Source organism: Dysidea avara, chromosome 3 (genome assembly GCF_963678975.1).
Source record: "Dysidea avara chromosome 3, odDysAvar1.4, whole genome shotgun sequence".
Classification (NCBI taxonomy): domain Eukaryota; kingdom Metazoa; phylum Porifera; class Demospongiae; order Dictyoceratida; family Dysideidae; genus Dysidea; species Dysidea avara.
The window spans coordinates 5960207-5969011 of record NC_089274.1 but is presented as its reverse complement, the minus strand read 5'-3'; positions in this window follow the sequence as shown (position 1 = coordinate 5969011).

Sequence of the window (8805 nt, the reverse complement as noted above, 5' to 3'; positions counted from 1 at the left end):
CAATGTTTGAAGATGTGCCTTCGTTAATTTTTCTGTGATACTACAAGAAAATTTATACAGATTCTAATTAACTCTTGCTGAAGATCATCTGAGTGATTCTTTTACCACCAATTACTCCTGAAATTATTCTGCATAGTAATAAGCTACTAATTTTCTATTGTCTATACTTTTCTTGTGCTGACAGACTGTCTACAGATCACATGAAGTCAATATTCACTCATCATTGTGTCATGAGAATATTCTACCTCTTGTGGTAGTTCTGATGGGAGACAGACATGAGTGTCACTTGCTAATTGTCCAAGTTCTACTGCTTCCACTTTATGCCTAAAATGGACTTTGATTTAAGGCAAATTTTATCAGCCAGAGAAGTTGGTTGCTTGAAGCACTTCTATTATTATTATTTTTTATTATTATTCTACAACAATTGTGCAAACAACACCAGAACATGGGAGATTGGATTCAACAATATTAAATTCATCTGGAGTAAAACAATTGATGCTCTGGTCTACTTTCATGATAATGGATATATATGTCCACAGAGATGTTAAAGTGAACATTAAGCTTTTAATTTTACTATTGCCTATAGCTTATTTTCTACGTATGAAAAGTAGCAAATATTGGAATGATGTTCACTGAATATCATTTAACCTGTGCATTATCTCTTTACATGTTTAGCTAGCAACATAATGATCAGGATGAGGTGCAAGTGTAATCCACTGTATTGTAACTGTAATTCAAAGTTCCAAGTCAAACTCGGAGACTTTGACTCTGCTGGTACTGTACCAGGACTTGGTATAAAAGAACCTACTGACCAGATGATCAAGTTTGCCTCCATACTGCCACTAGGAACACCAGGATATCAGGCTCCTGAGGTGATGTTGTGTTTATAGTGTTGTAGTTGGTTGGTATGTGTATTAACTACAGGCATCCATGCACATCACCCTATCAGGACCTTATGAAACACTGTACACATTTGCAGTTGACATGTGGTCATTTGGATGTCTGTGTTTAAATATTTGTAGTGGGAAGACTGCAGCTTTGAGACAGAGAGAGGTGTGCATGTGAATTTTAATGTTTACGTTATAAGACATGCAGTGCTAGGATTCTTCAGTGGATAACCAAGGCCAGGGTAAGTAGAATTCTAGGAAAACAGGAATGAGATGGGAACAGAAAGCAGGAATGGAAACGACCAATAAATGCCTGATAAAGGTCATCATGCCAATTGTAAAAGTTGGATTTGAGCCTTCAGCTAAAGCGGTTGAAATACTCTAATAGAGCATAGAGCAGTCATCTGCAGTAAAATACTCTAATAGAACAGTAAAAATGTTTTTAAAACTATCCTACCAGGGACCTGCATTGAAAGCCTGTGATTTAAGGACTATATACAGCTGGTATAGATTAGGAATACGGGCTAGCTAAGTCATCAACACTGAAAACTGCCATTCCTTTAAAACTGTAACATATTGAAAGATTCAACTATTGGACATGAATAGGTTTACAAAGCAGTCTAATAAACTGATAGTGCCAGCATATAGAAGTGGGAAGTTGTACCAAGCCGCCTCAGGATGATGGGGACAGCATGGGTTAAGTATATGTGTCAAGCTGAGGTGGCTTCAATAAGGAGACTTAGGACAATATAAACAGTCATGGGGGGAGCCACTTCAGCCTGACAAGCAACCGCTGCATATGCCATCATATAACCATCTATGGAAGCAGCAGAAACAGCTTACAAAGCTTGTAATAGGCACTGTCAGTTAACTAGAATACTTTTGAGAACCTGTTCATGTTTAACAGTTGAACATTTAAAAGTTTTTGGTTCAAGGAGTAGTTAATTTTCATTATTGATGAGTTAACTAGTCTATATATCTAATTGATGCCAGCTATAGTCCATCAATTCACAGGCTTTCAATGCAGGTCCTGATGGTTAACCAAACATTCTTGACTGCTCTATTAGAGTGATTTAATGCTCTATTAGAGTATTTCGAGCACTTTGACAGAAGGATCCAACATTGCTGCGAAGAAGCATTGTGCTGCAAATCCAACATGTATATTGACATATACTACTTTGACACCTCAGATCAAAGGAAACCACAGGGTTATATATCACATATTGCCCTGACCTATCTAGATATCACCCTGTGGTTAGGGGGATATCATGATATAGCCCTGCCTTTGATGTTGAGGCAGTTACAAAGCATCAGTTCCCTTGATTGTTTATATAGAGCTGCTTAAAGTTTTGCATTGTGGGTTTGAGTTAAACTTATTGGTTTAGTTAGAGGTATTGTTGTGAAGCAAAAAGAATTGAGTGAATAAGCATTGCATAGTTCAGTTACTAAGCATCATTAAATAATTGTTTTTACAATTTGGGGATTGTTTTTCTACATAGTACATTTCAACTGCATGAAAAGATGCCTCAAACATTCACAACCTATATGTCTAAGTGTTTATTTTAGCACCTTAGGTTACTTTATTCATCCATGAAGTGGTTATTTGGTTTAAAATGGTACCACTACAACCAGTGAAACCCACAATCATTTCTTTTTTGTGCCCACATTTTAAATCCACAATTGATGTTTGCAAACCTCTGTATAAAAGTAATATGGTGAATGCAGGTTTGTCTTCCTTCAACTATTAGGTGAGCATACCAGAGTGGTATATATTATTTATACCATGGCCACTTGGAATTTACCTGATATATATGCCCGCGCCCTGGGGCCTGCTGCCCTCAGGCTTGGGCATATATATTAGGCAAATCCTTCATGGCCATGGTATAACTATGAGCTTTATCCGAAATTACGTCACTGACATAAAAATGGCTGCTGTAGTATGGGGACATTCGTAAAAATTGTATGGGTGACTATGGGAAGAAAATATTTGAATGGCAATATCTTAGCCAAGAAGGAAGATATTGAACTCTAACTAGCAGGTATGGCTATAAGACATTACAGTAAGTGTGTAAAAGCGATTTTCAGTTGATTTTCAAACCAACGCTAGATTCCTATTCTTTCAGCTAATTTATAACCATACCTGCTGGTTAGAGCTTGATATCTTCCGTCTTAGCTGAGATATCGCCATTCAAAAACTTTCTTCCCATAGTCACCCATACAAATTTTACAAACGTCCCCACACTACAGTGGCCATTTTATTCTGTGACATAATTTCAGATAAGGCTCATTAAATGATGACCTTTATCAAGAATATTTCCCATTCCTGCTTTTCGTTTCCGTTTTCCTAGAATTCTACTTACCCGATAAACAACCCTAAAGGAATGATGTAATAATCACCTCGGCTCTTCCTGATGGGTGTTTGTCCACTGAAGAATCCTAGCAATGCACGTCTTACATATTTAGACACAATGGCCCCTATAACTGGAACTTTGTTAGTAACTCACAAGTAGAAGAGGGGGGGCTCTTGGCCCATCCAAAAATGTTAGTATACATGTCAATTGTGCTGTATATGTCATGAAAATCTCATCCAGTGATGTTTTCTATTTGTGACTTTTAGCTACACAAATGCTACCAATATCTATCTTATAAATGCTGTAGTCACAAGACTCCCAACTGCCAGCCTACAGACTAATTAAAATCCACAATATATTTGAGTGTGCTATGCCTATATGAGTAACAATGTATAATCAATTTTAACACAAATGGTACTTTCCTTTGTTTGCTGTCTAAATAGCTATATAACTGTACACACCTAAATGCAAAACCTTTCAATATTCAGAATTTGTCTGCATTTTCAAGGGAGCTACATTCTAAGATCCTGTCTAGCTACTACATTGTATTTGAGAAGAACTGCTGCTTTACAGGCTGTATAATTATAAAATAGTTCAGTAGCTGGAAACTCTGGCCCATCAACAATTGTACACCATATAAACTTCAACATAGAGATATACTCTAGTCACCAAATATACAGCACTGTGTCAGGCAAATATTCAGTACTGAACAGTATAGCTATTCTAATAAACTGCTGAAATCAGCCACACATCAATTTCAGAGGGTCTAATATTCAAAAAATTTCTGGATGGCATGTATTTAGTTGGGAAATAACATCTTTATTAGTTAAGAGCTTGCCATAAGTATCAAGATCGAGGCACCCAGTCACCTCTAGTGCAACAGTCGAATAAAAATTGTGATGGACCCATGCTTAAATCACTCTCAGATTCTATCTCAGAGGGTCTAATTTTCAGAAATTTCCTGCTCCCAGACCCCCAGATTGGCATGCTTTGCATGCTACAGGGGCATACCAAGGGGTTTCAGGAAACCTGTTTGGTTTTTACACACTACTTAAAACATTAAGAAATTTTATCTGCATGGGATCTATCATCTACAGGACACATTTTAGGCCTTTATCTCAGTTAACAATAGTTTCTCACATGATCAGTGGGCCTTATAGCATTGCTCTGAATTATGATTTTGGTGAAAAGATAGGGATACACTCTAATAAAGCAGCCAGGCAATATAAACTACTCTAATATAACAGTCACTTAACTGTAGTGGAAACCCCTTTTCAAGATTCCCCTATGCTAGTGTGCCTTCTCTGTAGTGTTATTTCATTTTGATCTCTCCTTTTCAAAAATCTGGATCCACCTCTGCCATAAAGTATGCAATTTATTTGCCAAAATTAATTTTGTGGCTAGTTCGGTAAGACACTTGTATACAGGCCTCTTACCAGAATAAAAACCTTGCATGCTTTGCAAATATCAAAGCATTCTCTGAATACCATTGTCTAAATGTCAAAATACAATGCCATTTACTTTGTTTCATTATAGGAAGCCTGTCTTTTATTGTCAAGAACTTATCCTTGTTCCAAAGAATTGTGGGAGAAAATTACAAAAGTAAGATTGAAATTTATTTAATGATATACATTGTAGTTATGTATGTTTTGTATGTGCTGTTGCAGATTAGCGAGTTAGAAGCAGCAAAACTATTTGTACATGAGAAAAACTTGGTGACCATCGTTAGGGAGTGCTTGCAAGTGAATGCTGCCGATAGGCCTTTAGCTAGAGATGCACTGAAACAACTGGAATTATATAAGAACCAATCATCAGAGAATATGTTGATTTTTATCTGAAGTCAAATTGCATGGTGTATACTGATATCAATTCTATTTAATTAATACCTGCCTAAAATTCAAATCATGGCAGTTAACTAGAACATTACATTCACATTTAACATTTATTGTGTTATTTGCATGTACATAATAATAAAGTTCCATACATGTAACAATTTAAAATCTATGCATGAAGTTTACGATCTATGCTGTATAGCTATGCCATTGATACAGCTATAGTGACATTTAAAGTATAATTCAGTCAAGGCCGGTTAACTATGTATAGCTAGACTGATATGTCCACTGACTCCACTAGTAGCTATATCTGCAGATATAGGAGACCTCTCTTGTTTCTTTACTATGATCCCTAATCAAACTTAAAATTCCTAACTAGTTTTTTTCCTTCTACATAGTTTAGTTCTACTATACTATGTAGAACTAAAATTAAATTAAATACTGTGTAAGTATTTGGAAATTGTTGTACTAGAAAGGATATGTACAATTTGTGGGTTATGAGATTGCTAAGTAAAACTAGTAAACTGCTGCTAGTGATATACACTACTCATAATGATAAGAAATGTTTAAGCACACAAAGATGTTATATGCGTTTAGAAAGCATGAAGATTAGTGTTGTTCCAGTTCCCAGTACTGGAACTAAGCCAGTATAAATAAGTTGCAATACTGAAACTGGAGCAATAATTCTTCATTCCTCAAAGGGAACAATTTCAATACTGGAATACTGCATGGAACCAATTCTGGAATTGGTAATAATCATGTGGTTAAATATAATATTATATGATGCATGCTCTTCACTAGACCAGAGTTTGTATGCTGAAAACAGCATTAAAAATTAAAAATGGAATAACAGAATGATGCAACAGGTTGCATATAGCTACAATCACTGGTCACGCTTTTGACTTTTAATAGCAAGCAACCATTCAGGCTCACTACATTGCTAGTATTAATTCTTCCTCATACTTCTACTTAATTGCTCAGGACCATTTAGACTTTTAACCTCCTTTTATGCTCTTGAGGGTTAACATTGAACTTACATGGCAACAACATTTTTGTCATTTTGTTAAGCATGCTGGTATTGTTTGCTTTATAGTCTACAGGTGCATGCATCTTGAATTCCATGCAGGATAGTTGGTAGCTATATACATCACTGAGTTAAACATATTTACTATACAGTTACATATCTTGCCAGTGCGTGATGGCTATATGCCACTCTTCTTAATTATAAAGTACATAACTGTTTGTAGCTATTTTGTAGTAAAGTAGTGCATGCCTCACAAGCTATACTGTAATACAGCTGATACACAGCTGTAAGTTAACACCTTCATATCCTGCATTTAGTGCATGGGGATATACTGTTATCTAAACCAAAACAGCCAAGCTGTAAAAAAAGAGTGCGGCCCCCAAAAAGGCCAGGGTGAAAAAAGATGTGAAATCCAAGGTGGCGGCCAAGAAATGGCTGTGATGGTAGGTTTATGGAAAATTTTTTATTACGACAATTCAGGTGAATTTGGTGCAGAATCCTAGTTGGAGGAGGCAATGTAAATTCACCTGAATTGTCGTAATTAAATTTTTTTTTCTTAACCTACCATCACAGCCATTTCTTGGCCGCCACCTTGGATTTCACATCTTTTTTCACCCTGGCCTTTTGGGGGGCTGCACTCATTTTTTACAGCTTGGCTGTTTTGGTTTAGATATCACTTCTTTTTGTATTGCAAGCCACAAAGCCAGGCCATAAACTGGTTTTGGTGCTTCCTTTTAACTTGTTCTTTTTTTCTTTACTGCAGGAATTGTGGAACAAAAGAAGTAATTCTATGTATAGCTTTTTGTCTGATTTAATATTTGTATATTTAACACTGAATAAGGTGACTTTACAAAACTGAACTGTAGCTGATATTATCACTGTTTGTAGCTGAACTGTTTTCAAGATGACTTGTTTCAAGCTGCACTCTCTACATGATTTGTTTCTAGAGCATACTTCTACAGGGTGATTTGTTTGTAGCTGATTCTCTGTAGGGTTACTTAGCTGATATCTCTACAGGGTAACTTATTGTTTCTAGCCGGTATCTCTACAGGGTGACTTGTTTCCAGCTGATATTTCTACAGGGTGATTTGTTTGTAGCTGATCTCTCTACAGGGTGACTAGTTTCTAGCTGAATTCTCTACTGGGTGACTTGCTCCTCCTAACTGATCTCTCTACATGGTGATTTGTTTCCAGCACTTATACTGGGTGAAGCTGATCACTTGTATTTAGCTGATGTCTCTACAGGGTGACTTGTTTCTAGCTGAACTCTCTACAAAATGATTTGTCTCTAGCTGATCTCTCTATAGGGTAACTTGTTTGTAGCTGAATTCTCTACAGGATGGTTTCTTTGTAGCTGATCTCTCTACAGGATGACTTGTTTCTAGCTGATCTGTCTACAGGGTGACTTGTTTCTAGCAACTCTCTACAGGTGATTTGTTTGCAGCTGAACTCTCTACATGGTGGTTTTTTTTGTAGCTGAACTCTCTACAGAGTGACTTACTTGTAGCTGAACATTGTATATAAAGTAACTTGTTTGTAGCTGATCTCAAAAGGTTAGCTAACTTGTGTATACAGATGAACTCTCTCCTGGGTAGTTTCTTTGTAGCTGAACTCTCTACTTAGTGACTTGTTTGTAGCTGAATTCTCTACAGAGTGGCTTGTTGTAGCTGAACTCCCTACAAAATAACTTGCAGTGCATATTATAATTTTAAATTAAAAACGTATAGCTGAATGTTCTATTAGGGTGACTGTTCTATTAGAGTATCTCGATTTCGCATATGCTACACGTAGCTGGGTTTGAATCATAACTCAGTGGTTTGTAATCTGATTCTTCTGTACTACTGCAAGGACTTTCTACGATAATTATTTCAGTTGCACACCGATTTATAGCTCATTGCTCTAAGCGGTTTGTCTGGTAGGCGTGAAAAACTAATAGTTTTTTATTCATAAAAATCGATCGCGTAATTGTAACACAGGTTGGGTTTTGTATCATATCTCGATGGCCTTTAGCTCGATTCTTTTCAAACCACAAAAGGGCACTCCTACGATAGTTACTCCATCTACATAGCAATTGTCAGCTCATTCCTTCAAGTGGTTTACCCTGTGGGCGTGACAGACCTTCGACCTTATTTTACGCGAATATTCGGTAATAACTCCATGAATGTTCATCGGATTTCTACCAAAGTTGGTACTGAGATTCGCCTTATTGAGTCCTTTAAGTGTGCTAAATTTCAGCCCAATTGTAGCATGCATTCGTGTTTTATTGCGGATTTTGCAAAGTGTGCGAAAAGAAGTAGAAGAAGAAAAAAACGAAGAAAAAAATCCCTAACTTTAGCTGTTCGTATCTCGGACATGGCTGGAGTGATTTTCTTCAAATTTGGAATGTAGACTCCCCTACCTAGCTGGCAATTCTGTAGCAAATGTGGTTTCAATCGGATAAGGGATCACAGAGCTACAAAGGTGTGAAAATCGCATTTTCTTTCTTCCTGTTAATATACTCACGGTGTGGCGAGCCGGCTTCTTGGGCCGCACGACACACTACCGTGTGCCTTGATAATGAATAGAGATACAAGACTCATGGCAAATTGTAACTTCATGGCCACATTCTTAGGAGGGAATCAGAAACAATGGCTAGATTTGCTTTGTGAAACTTTAATATAGTGCATGCATGCATAATATACAGCTGATATGAAATGCTATGAATATAGCCA